A 14,901-nucleotide genomic window follows, 5' to 3' on the forward strand; every position below is an offset into this window, starting at 1 on the left:
AGCTCCTCGAGCCTGCCCCGCCATTCAATAAGATCATGGCTGATCTGAAGTGGATCAGTTCCACTTACCCGCCTGATCCCTATAACCCCTAATTCCCTTACCGATCAGGAATTCATCTATCCGTGATTTAAACATATTCAACGAGGTAGCCTCCACCACTTCAGTGGGCAGAGAATTCCAGAGATTCACCACCCTCTGAGAGAAGAAGTTCCTCCTCAACTCTGTCCTAAACTGACCCCCCTTTATTTTGAGGCTGTGCCCTCTAGTTCCAGCTTCCTTTCTATCCAGCCCCTTCATTATCTTATAGGTCTCTATAAGATCCCCCCTCAGCCTTCTAAATTCCAACAAGTACAAACCCAATCTGCGCAGTCTCTCCTCATAATCAACACCCCTCATCTCTGGTATCAACCTGGTGAACCTTCTCTGCAAATATTGAATCAAGTGCTTCCTTGATGATAAACCATCATCAAGGAAGCATTTGATTCAATATTTAAAAAAACATTCACCCTGCTTTTCTCACCATGAAATAAAAACAGAAAATGCTGGACAAACTCAACAGGTCTGGCAGCATCTGTGGAGAGAGAAACAGAGTTATCGAGTGGGATTTTACGGGCTCGTTTGTCCCGAAACTGTAAAAGCCCGTCCGAGATCAACGGACCTTTCCACGGTCCGCCCCTCTTCCACTCTAATTCCTTTGGTGGGCAGGACGATCAAATTCCGGCCAACGTTTCAGCCCTATGTACTCCTTCTACAGAAGATTCTGTAGGGGATGTATTCAGAAAATGAGCTTGAAATTGTTTTGGTTAGTTTACAGTTTCAAGTTTTCGCTAAAAGGAATTTGCATGACTTCTAACATAAAGGCTGGAATTCTCCAACCTTGCACATGGCTGGGATTCTCCAGTCCCGCTGCTGTAAATGAAGTTTTGGCTGAGTGTCAATTTCTCCATTCTCGCTGCCAGTGGTGGCAAGGCACAAAAGACCAGAGAATTCCAGTCAAAGTTTTCCATAAAGCAGCACAATAAGACAGTATAGTAGATTGTAATAAATTCTTTGTTCTTTTGATTATAAAGTATCCCTGGATGTACCTTGTGCAGTTTGATTAATATAATGAAAATGGGATTAACACCAAAAATAAGAACTTTTAGTCTTCCACCTGTCAGCAACTTGATTTGAAATCATCAATAATGGATGGGATTTTCCAGCCACACGCGCCCCAAGACCGAAATTCCCATCGGAGGTCAGCGGACCTTTAAATGGTCTGCCAAATGTTCTGCTCTGCTCGCTACGATTCCTGTGGTGGGCAATATGGGAAAATTCTGCTCCATGTCTTTAAAAACCACAGCGAACCATTTCATAGTTTCACTGGTGTGCCAGTTTCTTAGTAGATTAAATATTTTTTGATAAAGCTTTTAAAATGTGTGCACGCATCTAAAAAAGGGAACATCATTTGAAGAGCTTGACTGAACCAACACAATCAATGTAATCTCCCAGTTTTAATCTGCAGTTGTGGTCTGTGGGTGGGAACAGCCCTGATTTGGACAAATTGAAACCTAAACCAGTGTAATTGTGGGAAACAGGATGGCAAATGGTCTGGGATATAACTTGCTTGCAATTAAAGTTCCCCAATTTTTTGTGATGGTGTGTTTGATTAGAGTGGAATCTGGGTGCATAAACTAGGTGGAACAAAAAGAAACTCCATAGTTCTCAAAGCTACCCATGTCGAGGAGGAAAGAACAAAAGAAAAAGTCTGGCAGATTTTTCTCACCTTGGGCAGTATTTTTCCCGTAGGTTTCAGGATCCCGCCATCGGGTTAAAATGGGGATCAGGAGCCCACTGCTGGGTGGGGAATATTTTCTCAGCTGAGATTTTCCCTAAATTGGCCAAGTAGTACACACAGGGCAGGCTCATTGGCCTAGTAAGGAATGGACTGGCCCTCTAGCACTGAAGATGGTGAATGAGGAAAAGAGACCAAGAAAAAGGTGCCTTCTTTCCAACTTTTTAAAATTTCAAATAAAAAAAGCCCACCACAGTGGAAGGAGAAACTTCACACTCACATGCCTCCATGATTACCTCCTCCAGGGCTTCAAAATTCAGCCCCTTATGTCTGGGTCTGTTGTGGGCTAGTTTAGAGACTGATTGCTATGGATAAATCAACAACTCCATTGCTGATGGATTATGAGTCTATCAGGATTGTAATAGGTGAACTGAATGCCTTTTGTCATTTACTTACTCCTGTTTCCCATCATGTGGAGATGCCGGCGTTGGACTGGGGTGGGCACAATAAGAAGTCACACAATGCCAGGTTAAAGTCCAATAGGTTTATTTGGAATCACGAGTTTTTGGAGCACTGCCCCTTCATCAGCCACTCACCTGACTTCTTAATGTTTCCCATCACAATCACAGACTTTTCCTTTTGTTCTTTCCTCCTCGACACCTTCCTCTTCCCAGGCCTCTGTGGTGGTGATGTGATAGAGTTCACACAGGAAATCTATGTTGCTATGGCAACATGCATTTTTATATGTATCGTCTCGAGCTATATGATGGTAGAGATTTTCATCCATCATCTAGCTGCCCAGGAATCCCTCCTGCTCTTACAACCTCCCATTAGCATGTGTTGGAAGGACTTGTAGGTTGATGCTTAACCTGTTGGTCACGTTATGAATGCACTCACCTTCCCATGTCATCAAATCCCGAGGTGGGACTTGAACCCAGAGCTTCCGGCTCAGAGGCACGGTCACTGTTGCTGCAGCACAAGACCTCTCTCCTTCCACCACCGCTGTCGCTGCTTAACACCTGACTTTTCTTTCCCAGTTTTGATTGATCTGACTATTTCTCTCTCGATGTGGAGATGCCGGCGTTGGACTCGGGTAAACACAGTAAGAAGTCTCAACACCAGCTTAAAGTCCAACAGGTTTATTTGGTAGCAAAAGCCACTAGCTTAACCCTCTCTCCACTCACATTGTCTGTACCTTTAAGACTTGATTACCTGTAAAGACTCACATTCCAACCATTATTTTGTAAATTGAGTTTGTGTCTTTATATGCCCTGTTTGTGAACAGAACTCCCACTTACCTGACGAAGGAGCAGCGCTCTGAAAGCTAGTGGCTTTTGCTACCAAATAAACCTGTTGGACTTTAACCTGGTGTTGTGAGACTTCTTACTGTATCTCTCTCTCTACAGATGCTCCCAGACTTGCTGAGCTTTTCCAGCATTTTCTGTTTTACTTCAAATTTCCGACATCTACAGAAATTTACTTCAGTTTGAGATCGACATTGGTCTTTTGATCTAGCGATTCCTGTGTCTGGATGGTGACAGGGACTTTCAGATTTACCTGGCCTGCAATGGTGCTGTTTCTCCTTCTTGAGTTTCCAGGACATTTTGTTTGTTCTGGATACACTTTGAGGCCAGTTCCATTTTGAAGACTTTTCTGTTGCCTTATGACACTGTGTTTTACAACCACAACTGAGCGTGTTTAAACCCATAGTGAATCATCGGATAATTTTGTTTGAGGAAGGCGATACAGTCTATCTTAGTTTATCTTAAACCCTGCCACGTGCAGTTCCTAAATGTTTCTTAAATGATTCATGCCTATTAACTCATCTAAAGTTCATTCCATAAATGATGACTCTTTTTGTGAAGAATGTTCTGACATCAGTCTTAAATTTCCCCTTATTGCTTTGAACTTGTTTCCTTTTGTCCACTGTCTGTGTAGAGTTTGCACATTCTCCCCGCGTCTGTGTGGGTTTCCTCTGGGTGCTCCGGTTTCCCCCCCACAGTCCAAAGATGTGTAGGTTAGGTGGATTGACCATGCTAAATTGCCCCTTAGTGTCCCAAGATGTGTAGGTTAGATGGATTAGCCTTGGGAAATGTGTGGGGCTGCAAGGATAGGGCGGGGGAGGGGGCTTGGATAAGATACTCTGTCAGAGAGTTGATGCAGACTCAATGGGCTAACTGGCCTCTTCTGCACTGTATGGATTCTATTCTATTCCTTGTCCTACACTTGCAGTTAGCTGTACTTGCCTGAAAGTAGTACTTGTCTATTGCTAGATTTTGCGCTCTATAGAATGGCACACCTAGAACAGGCGAAACCCCGGCAATCCCGAGATCAGGGTCTTGAGGCAGAGGGAATCAGAACTATAGTTGCAGGACACTGACATTAGGACACGTTTCAAAGTGCAGCATTCCTTTTTCTTGATTGATGGATGCTTTGCAGTGGTTGAACATATTAAATTTTGGGTCTGCCGGGTACCTTAGATCTCTTTCAATTTAATAATGTCAACACTATTCATGAAGTCTTGTGATGATCTTTTATCTTCTCATATGAAATACCTTACACTAGGTTCTATTACATTGCAATTTACTCCAACAATATCAGTTTATTTCATTTCTAACCCCAATTTATAAGTAATATATGGTTATGATTCAAAGCCATGTATAGAATCATAGAATCCCTACAATGCGGAAGGAGGCTATTTGGCCCAGCGAGTCTGCACTGATCACAGTCCCACCCATGCCATATTCCCGTAACCCCACGTATTTACCCTGCTAATCCCCCTGACACTAGGATCAATTTGGCACGGCCAATCAACCTAACCCGCACATCTTTAGATTGTGAGAGGAAATCGGAGACCTGGAGGAAATCCACGCAGACACGGGAAGAACGTGCAAACTTCACACAGACAGTGACCCAAGCCGGGAATCGAACCCAGGCCCCTGGCGCTGTGAGGCAGCAGTGCTAACCACTGTGCCACCGTGCCACCCATGTTGCATTTAAGCATGTTTTGCAGACATCAACCCACTCCTTTTAAAGTAAAATAATCTAATTAGATGAGTTGACCAATATGGACATAGGCTACATTCAGTCAGATTTTAACAATGAATTATGCCTTGATTACATTCTCGATCATGTTGAGTACTATCGAATAATAAAGCATTTTGAGGAACATTAGCAGATCAATTGAATCAAAGCATTTTCAATATTTTTTATACAACAGGGAGCCAATAATAGCATGAAACAAATATCCACTGGTCAGAATCTTACCACCGTTCACACCGATTTTCCCATCCCGCCGCAGTGAACGGAGATTTGGCTGCCCGCCAAAATCTCAGACATTGCTGCAGTGGGAGCGAGGCGTGAATGGCTGATAAGATCGCACCCCCTGTCTCTGGTTTGTGGAATTTAATCTAAAGTGAAATTAACAATCTGGCCACATTGAGAATTGAGCTGACTAAAATCCTTCAATCGTTTTTGATTTAGTTATTTCAATACTATTCACGGAATATGTATTTACCAGTATGTGCATTACCTTCTATTTTCCTGTTTCATTTTGTTAAGGCTATTATCTCAATAGCAGAGGATTGCCTAATTGACCCAGACCTAATGTGAACTGGATTGAAATTTGCCAATCTCACCGTAGATAGTGCCATGGGACCTTTGATGCCCATCTGGAAAGGTAAAGTGCGTGTCAGGTTAGCTTTCCGTTTGAAAGACTCTCATTATTAAAGTCCCTTATACTGACAATGTGTAGTTAGCTCCCAGCCCGGATCTTGCAGTTTGAATCCCATTTGCCATTGCAGACCGTGCACACCAACTAGCCACAGCTTTAAAGAAAACAGAGTTCACGTTGAGTCCAATCCAAAGACAATGCAGTAGAAAATAAGTATTACCACAGTGCTAACTGTTATATATTAAAAGGGGTTGCTGGTTGCTTTAAGAGTTGATCACATGACTTGATGGTGATGTCATTCGGGTGTGTGCTCAGGCTGCTGTTCTACTTTCAGTTTTGTACTTGATGGAGTGCAGAGAGCAGCTCTTCAATAAAGTCTGTTGTGTATTACTTTGAATCTACGTGTGCAAACCAAGTCTTTTCTTTTTCTGTTAAAACCTACAATCCCTAACATTGTTAGAACATTACATACCATTTCCACAATATTCTGTATTCCTCCTGTTGTGTGCACCAGCTTTAAAGAATTTATTTGCACATGTATACTCACCAGCTGGAGGTCCTGTGGTGCAGTCGGCTGCGTCCTTACCTCTGTGTCTGAAGCTGAGTTCAAGTCCCACTTCAGGACTTGATGGTCATGGAAGATGCATTCATAACACAGCCAAACAGGTTGATTATCAGCCTGTAAATCCTGATGGCAAGCAGTATGAATGGCAGAGGTTCCTGGGCAGCCATATTGCAGAAGGCAACGGCAAACCACTGCAGCACTTTGCCAAGAATTACCATGGACCAATCCAATGGAACTCCTTGGTTGCTTCTTAGGGCAGGGAGGAGGATGCACATTAGCACAAGTTTCATACATTTATAAAATGGTTCTCCAAATAAATCATTGCCATGTAATTATAAAGGTGATGGTTATCAGTACATGGGAGGCAGACTGATTCAGTTCACACCAATGGATTCACATTCAAATCCTGGGTTATGATGCTGGATGCGAGTATTAGCTCATCACAAGAGAATGATGTATTGCAGGGTTTGGTTCAAAAATTAAAGCATGTGTAAAGATCTGTGTTGCAGTGTGTTAACCATTCCTGGCTCTGAGCCAGAAGCTTCTGGGTTCAAGTCCCACTTCAGAACATGATGGTCAAAGAAAGTCTGCTCATAGTGTATCAAAACAGATTGATTATCAATAATAGACCCTCGCATTAAGTTGATCTTTCTCTACACCCTAGCTATGACTGTAACATTACATTCTTCACTCTCTCCTTTCCTTCCCTATGTACGGTATGCTTTGAGTATATAGTGCGCAAGAAACAATACTTTTCACTGTATACTAATACATATGATGATAATAAATCAAATCAAAAAGGCATAAGCATGTGAGCTTTGTCTGCCTCATGCTTCATTAGACGTGAAAAGCCTAAGAAGACTGTACACAAAATCATGAGGGTTCTTTCTTACTGGCACTCATATGTTGGAGTATCGGTACAGGGCAGAGGTATATGGGAGGAGATTAATAAAGATTACATCAGATCTATTCCTCCATTACACTATCTAAAAAATCCTGTTCCTATAGCATTCACGGTCAGGGGAGCAGGTCCCAGCAGACTCTATGCCTTTCCCAATACCAGGTCCCTCGATCACGCACTAAGTGCCTGAATGCATTCATTGCTCACTGAAGGACCACAATTAGTGATGGGATGGGAAGAAACCTTCCCTCACGGACTTAATTAGGGAATTGTGCAAAGGCAGCTAAGTTTCCGCATGCCACTTTTCTGCCTGATTAAATGCCATCCCACCTCCAAACCCACCTTTGGAGAGGGCATTAAATTCCACCCTGCGTATTGGGCAATCCCGAATTGTGGAATTCTGTCCACTCCCAACCACTTCAACCTCTTCATGTCAGGGAAATGAAGATTCTGCCCAATGTTTCAATTTTTCTAAACTCCTCCCCCCAAACAATTAAAAAATACTTGTGGCCTTTTGGGTGTTTAGGTATGTAGCTGAGAGAGAAGGTGGGCCATTCCTGGAGTCACTCCCTGTAATGAAAATGGCCCCGACGAGGCCCCAGTGAAGCCGTAAATATGACCTACACTGTGCCCACAGAGGGATATCTTCCTCATTTAATGTGCACGTGTATTTGTAGTGTCACTCCTGCCAAACAATGGTTTTGGTGTCCTCAAACTGGTAATTTCCATAAACTAATGTCTATAACATATCAGTACCATAATAGTATATTTGCAACATAATAGTCCTTCAAATAAAAGGCATTTTTGGTACACCCCAAATATAATGGATGGAATTTTAATCACCCCTATCAGAAGGATTGGGTGAAATCTTTTTATAGCCCACCCAATTTTACTCTGTATTGAAGTCATTGAAGAGTAAAATTGTACAAGGTGTAAAGCTGTTGATTCAACCCATCCCACCAAGAGGGTTGGTTTAAACTGACCCCATTCTTGATCAGTCTTGGCTTTATTCCCACCCCTGATTTGATGTGGATTCTGACTTCCCTCCAGAAACTGGAGTATATAATTTGGGCTGACATTTGGTGCTGGTGCTGCCTTTATGATGAAATACTCAACCCCAAATGCCCTCTGAAGTGAATTTAATGGATCCCAGTGTACTACTCAAAGAAGAAAAGGAATGTTGTCGCCCTCAAGAAATTCTGCTAGAACTGATTATCTGAGTACGACCACATTGCTGATTGCGAAACCTTGGTGTGTGCTAATTGATTGCAGTATTTTCTACATCACAACAGTATTGAGACTCAAAAGAAAGTATTTAATTATCAGTGAGATGCTTTTGGAAGTCAAGAACTCTTGAAAGGTGTTCCACGTGTACGAATTAATTCTTTCTGTCGTTCACCTTCCCCTGGGGAAAGCAGAATGGAGAAGGCCACTTCCTTGTGGGTGAGGTACGGTTTTAAAAAGATATTGATATGGTTTTTCTGGGGGCAATATGACAGTACAGTGGTTAGCACTGCTGCCTCACAGCGCCAAGGACCCGTGTTCGATTCCCGGCTTGGGTCACTATCTGTGCGGAGTCTACAAGTTCTCCCTGTGTCTGTGTGGGTTTCTTCCAACAGTGCAAAAGACGTGCTCGTTAGATTCATTGGCCATGCTAAATTCTCCCTCAGTGTACCCGAACAGGCGCCGGAGTGTGGTGACTAGGGGATTTTCACAGTAACTTCATTGCAGCATTAATGTAGGCCTACTTATGACACTAATAAAGAAAATAAGATACTGTATTTATATGGTATATTTATATAGTCATATGTTATATGATTTACCTCAAAGATAGTCTTTTGACCAAATAATTTATCAAATCATTAATTTTGGCTGCTGTGATGTAAATAACTTCTAGTTGAATTGATGACATCTCACTGCAGTAAAGCTGATGTCTCTGGTCTTGTCTGCCTGCCCAACAGCCAAAGCAGAAATTTTGGCTTGTCTGTACATCCTCCAAATTCTGCTGAGTGCATTCTGCTGGAGTTTTCACCTCCTTCTCCTTCCAGACCATTTATTCTAGTAAATTCTTCTCATTATCAGAGGATTTCCTGACCCCTGTAACAATGTAAACCTGTTGATAGTTGCAATATCCTTTCTTAATCAGCTTTTGATCCTAGGTACAAAGTCCCTGCTTCGATTTGTGTATTACATTCACTTCGAGACTAATTTGCCTACACATGGTAGAATGATTTGAATGTTGTTCAACATGGCACTGCTCCTTCCCATAATTCTGTAATTCACTGAAGCACAAAATATCTGTTGTCCCTTGATAGAATTTCTTTTGACTTCACATGAACATTTTCTAGGTGTAATCTTCACTAGACATAAACTTGTGGCTGGGTATCTAGGTGCATAGTCCACTATTGTCAAATGTACAATTTTCTGGAGTTATTCTCAGAATGCTGTAGTCCCACTAAATCCATATTGACTCCCAATGGGCAGCACGGTGGCACAGTGGTTCGCACTGCTGCCTCACAGCGCCAGGGACCCGGGTTTAATTCCCGGCTTGGGTCACTGTCTGTGCAGAGTCTGCACGTTCTCCCCGTGTCTGCGTGGGTTTCCTCCGGGTGCTCCGGTTACCTCCCACAGTCCAAAAGATGTGCTGGTTAGGTGCATTGGCCTTGCTAAATTGCCTCTCACTGCATCCGAACAGGCGCCGGACTGTGGCGACTTGGGAATTTTCACAGTAACTTCATTGCAGTGTTAATGTAAGCTTATTTGTGACACTAATAAATAAACTAAATATATCGGATTACGGGGATAGGGTCCAGGTAAGATGCTCTGTAGGAGAGTCGGTGCAGACTCGATAGGCCGAATGGTCTCCTTTTGCACCGAAGGGATTCCATGATTCCTTTAAAAGGTTTACTGTCATGGGTATTATATGGTAATCAATCTAACAGTGCTTCAATTTGATCCCACAGTTTTACTCTTTTCTTTTTGAAAATTGTTTATTGTTTTATTTATATTATTTATTTTTATAGTCACAATTAGGCTTACATTTTCACAATAACTTCACTGCAGTGTTAATGTCCTAGTCACCGCACTCCGGTGCCTGCTTGGGTACTCTGAGAGAGAATTTACCATGGCCAATGCACCTAACCAGCATGTCTTTAGTTAATAAGAGTCACTTCTTGGCTCTATCCCTTTTAACAGCTTTATGTGGTACGGAAGATGACAATATCTGTTGTAATATTTCAAATCCAATGTGAATGAATTGCTTTAAATGCTACCCAATCACTAGTCCCTTATTATATATAGAATGTCCTTATTGGTTCAGGTTCCACTTTGGGATCAATGTCCTGGACTTGGGTTAGAAGAACAAATCATTACTGGCCATCACGCCACCCCTGTAACTTCCACCCACAAGAGTTGATCTTATTTACACATTTAGCTGTCACTCCAGCAGTTGTAGACTCCACAGAGCAGCAACATAACAGTCAGTGGCGGGGAATGAAGAAACAGCTGCAAGACCACTAGGACGGCATCGCATCTAGCTTTTAAAATAGGTCATATCTCACAACATAGTCCTGATGGACCCTTCCCTGTGAAAATAAATAGCTGCATTTAACAAATTATAATGCCCTCGGAAATAAATTCGCCCCAACTTTATCATTAATCCTAACCCAAAGGCCCAAAGCTAAACAAAATAAAACTAAGCAAAATTTTCTCAGGGTAATCGAGAAAGGTTTTACAGCAACCAGGTCAAATACAACCACAACAGGACAAGTAAAAAACCCAAGAGGCTTACTTACCTGCACCAGCAACGGCCTAATCTGGGAGTTTACGATAGCAAATCTAAAGAACCAGGAATGAAGCAAAGATGAAAATATTTTCCTCTTTTCATGGTGTTCGGTGAGGAATGAAAAGGCCAATTTTGGCAATGTTTGTTAGTAGCCCTAAAGCTGACACTCTAAGCACTATTATTGAGTGAAAATAAAGAATGTTTTGGAACAGAGTGACCCATTGAAACCTCTGATGTTGGTTTCTGGTTTTGTAGTAGTACCCTGAACCCCTACAAGTTGCTCGACATTCATATTTCTTGGGATATCTTGAACAGCTATACACCTGAATCGTATGTTTTATTGAATTTTCTATCCCTCCATGTGTACATGGTGTGTGTAGATTATTCCAGAGGATCCCTTTTTCCCAGGCAGTCTTAGTTCATCACCATCTTAAGGTCGGAGAAGCCCTAGTCCCTCATAATATCTTTGTTTATTGCAGTTAGCTGCTCTAATGCCATGTTAGCTTGACACTGTCTTTCAGGCCTTTTGTAATTCCATGTTATTATCTCTACAATGCAAATTAAATCATCCCCTGCATACTTGAGTTAAAAGTACAAAGTCATCACAAGTCAAAAGCAGAGATTATGTCTGATCATTATGGACTATTGTGGTAAAGACTAACAGGAAAGCTATGGATGATTATGTTACATGTGAAAATAATGGACATTAAAATGACCAGCTCCAACCCTAGTAATCTTTGACTGCATAGAGCAACAGCACATTGGCTCATGGTGAGAAAGTAAAGAAATAGCAGTAAGACTGGTAGGATGACATTGAGGATAGTCCATTGAACCTATCATGTGGCAAATGAACACTAATGCACATCATTCCCTCACCTACCAGGAGCCTTGTAATTCCGGAAAGCGGCAATTCAAAAGGATTTAAAACTTAGATCGGTTTGAGGGGAAAAATTCCAGAAAATTATTTTCCAAGTTCCACCCGTAATCAGATGATTTTCAGGAAATCTGTGACCATGTGCAATAACACAAATTATCTTTTGTGTGCTGTCAAATTAGCCATAGTCAGGAACTTGTGCAGCTGTCCGTTGAATGCCTGCAACCAATCTATACCCACTTAGAACCCAGAATCCATAGAATCTCTACGGTGCAAAAAGAGGCCATTCGGCTCATTGAGTCGGCACTAACTCTCCCGAAGAGTATAAGAACATAAGAACATAAGAACTAGGAGCCATCTGGCCCCTCGAGCCTGCTCTGCCATTCAATAAGCTCATGGCTGATCTTTTTGTGGACTCAGCACCACTTACCTGCCCGCTCACCATAATCCTTAATTCCTTTACTGTTCAAAAATTGATCTATCCTTGCCTTAAAAACATTCAATGAGGTAGCCTCAACTGTTTCACTGGGCAGGGAATTCCACAGATTCACAACCCTTTGTGTGAAGAAGTTCCTCTTCAACTCAGTCCTAAATCTGCTTCCCCTTATTTTGCGGCTATGCCCCCTAGTTCTAGTTTCACCCGCCAGTGGAAACAACTTCCCTGCTTTTATCTTATCTATTCCCTTCATAATCTTATGTTTCTATAAGAGCTCCCCTCATTCTTCTGAATTCCAATGAGTATAGCCCCAGTCTACTCAGTCTGTCCTCATAAGCCAACCCTCTCAACTCCAGAATCAACCGAGTGAATCTCCTCTGTACCTCCTCCAGTGCCAGTATATCCTTTCTCAAGTAAGGAGACCAAAACTGTACATAGTACTCCAGGTGTGGCCTCACCAGCACCTTATACAGCTGCAACATAATCTCACTGTTTTTAAACTCCATCCCTCTAGCAATGAAGGACAAAATTCCATTTGCCTTCTTAATTACCTGCTGCACCTGCAAACCAACTCCTTGAGATTCCTGCACAAGGACACCCAGGTCCCTCTGCACTGCAGCATGCTGCAATTTTTTACCATTTAAATAATAGTCCATTTTGTTGTTATTCCTACCAAAATGGATGACCTCACATTTACCAGCATTGTACTCCATCTGCCAGACCCTCGCTCACTCACTTAGATTATCTATATCCCTCTGCAGACTTTCAGCGTCCTCTGCACACTTTGCTCTTCCACCCATCTTAGTGTCATCTGAGAATTTTGACACACTACACTTGGTCCCCAACTCCAAATCATCTATGTAACTCGTAAACAATTGCGGTCCCACACTGATCCCTGAGGCACACCACTAGTCACTGATCGCCAACCAGAAAAACACCCATTTACCCCCATTCTTTGCTTTCTGTTAGTTAACCAATCCTCTATTCATGCTAATACATTACCCATAACACTGTGCACCTTTATCTTATGTAGCAGTCTTTGGTGCGGCACCTTGTCAAATGCCTTCTGGAAATCCAGATACACCACATCCACAGGTTCCCCATTGTCCACTGCACATGTAATATTCTCAAAGAATTCCACCAAATTAGTCAAACATGACCAGCCCTTCATGAACCCATGCTGCGTCTTATCAATGGGACAATTTATATCCAGATGTCTCGCTATTTCTTCCTTGATGATAGATTCAAGCATTTTCCCCACTACAGAAGTTAAGCTAACCGGCCTATTGTCTACCTGCCTTTTGTCTACCCCCTTTTTTAAACAGTGGCCTCACATTTGCTGTTTTCCAATCTGCGGGAACCACCCCAGAGCCCGGTGAATTTTGGTAAATTACCACTAGTGCATTTGCTATTGCTCCCACCATCTCTTCTAGTACCCTGGGATGCATTCCATCAGGACCAGGAGACTTGTCTACCTTTAGCCCCATTAACTTGCTCAACACTACCTCTTTCGTGATAATGATAGTTTCTAGGTTCTCACCTGTCATAGCCTTCCTGTCATCAATTTTTGGCATGTTATTTGTGTCTTCCACTGTGAAGACCGACAAAATACCTGTTCAATGCCTCAGCCATTTTCTCATTTCCAGTTATTACATCCCCCTTCTCATCCTCTAAAGGACCAATGTTTACTTTCGCTACCTAAGACCCAAACACCCATCCTATCCCCATAACCACATACATTTACCATGGCTAATCTGCCCAATTTGCATATCTTGGGACACTTAAGAGCAATTTAGCATGGCCAATTCATCTATCCTGCACATCCTTTCTCTGTGGGAAGAAACCAGCCTGGGTAAGATGCTGAGTCAATGCAGCCACAAAGGACCATCTTCTGCACTGTCGGATTCTATGGGCCCGATTCTCCCATCACGATGCACTAGTTTTTTGGCGCATTGGGTTGGGAGATGCTATTGTCGACCATTTCACGGGATTCGCGCATGTGTTCCAGACGCATGCGCATCTCCCACAGCCAGAGAGCAGGTGCGGCCGAGATCACACTAGAAACCATCAGAAAGACCTGGTAAGTGATTTTAATCCATTTTTAATTCATTTTAAATGTGATTATCGAGCCCGGGACTGAATTCTCTGGGCCCCATAGCATCTCCCACCCTGCCAGGAGTATTTCACTCCGGCAGGGTTTAGAGTACCTCCCCACTTTCGGGGAAAGAGTGGGAGACCCCACTGGAGTGAATGGTGGGCAATTTTGGTCCCTCCGGAGTCGGGCGGCAGGGAGTGGTGACCCTTGGGCATGGGCACACTGGCACTGCCCAAGCGGCAAAGTGCCCATGCCCGGGCACCGGGCAGTGCCAAGGGGATGGGGCCTAGAGGATGGGGCCTAACATGGGCAGGGCTGAGGGGTGATTGTTGGGAGCAGGGGGTCCTGCTGCCATTCTGCATTGGGATCGGTCGGGGCTGGAGGGAGGCCAGCAATTGGGGCGGGCTGGGGTGGTTGTCTGCCGAGGAGGGTCTGCCTCCTGTCGGGGGCCTGCCTCCCGGGGGGTGGAGGGGTCTGCCTCCTGGGGAGGGTCAGTGGGGTGGGGGAGTCTGCCAGGGGGTGGGGGAGGATTGTCACTGCTGGGGGAGGGTGGGGCTGGAGATTGTGGTGCTCCGGGTTGGGATGGGGGGATCGGGGCTGGCCCAGGAATGCTTGTGCGGGCCACGATCAGCCTGAAGGTGTCGTGAGCGGCAGCACTGTGGGACTCCCGGGCTGGTCAGCGATTGAACTGGCCAACGATCGGGAGGCTGACAATTCAAGGCCACTGTGCATGCGCAGAGTTCCGGAACTGTCAGACTCTGGCATGAATAGGCCCGCCCCCGAGCTTTTAATGATATTC

General features: G+C 43.5%; 1 long non-coding RNA gene across 1 annotated transcript in view; it reads right to left on the reverse strand.

Moving 5' to 3' along the window:
- Positions 1-10,709: 10,709 nt before the first annotated feature.
- The window catches only part of LOC144501555 (uncharacterized), a 34,591-nt gene continuing 30,399 nt past the window's right edge, over positions 10,710-14,901 (reverse strand). Inside the window, exon 7 of the long non-coding RNA XR_013499148.1 lies at positions 10,710-10,750. This is a non-coding gene — a long non-coding RNA (uncharacterized LOC144501555). The remainder of the gene's footprint in view (positions 10,751-14,901) is intronic.

Source organism: Mustelus asterias, chromosome 12, assembly GCF_964213995.1.
Source record: "Mustelus asterias chromosome 12, sMusAst1.hap1.1, whole genome shotgun sequence".
NCBI lineage: Eukaryota > Metazoa > Chordata > Chondrichthyes > Carcharhiniformes > Triakidae > Mustelus > Mustelus asterias.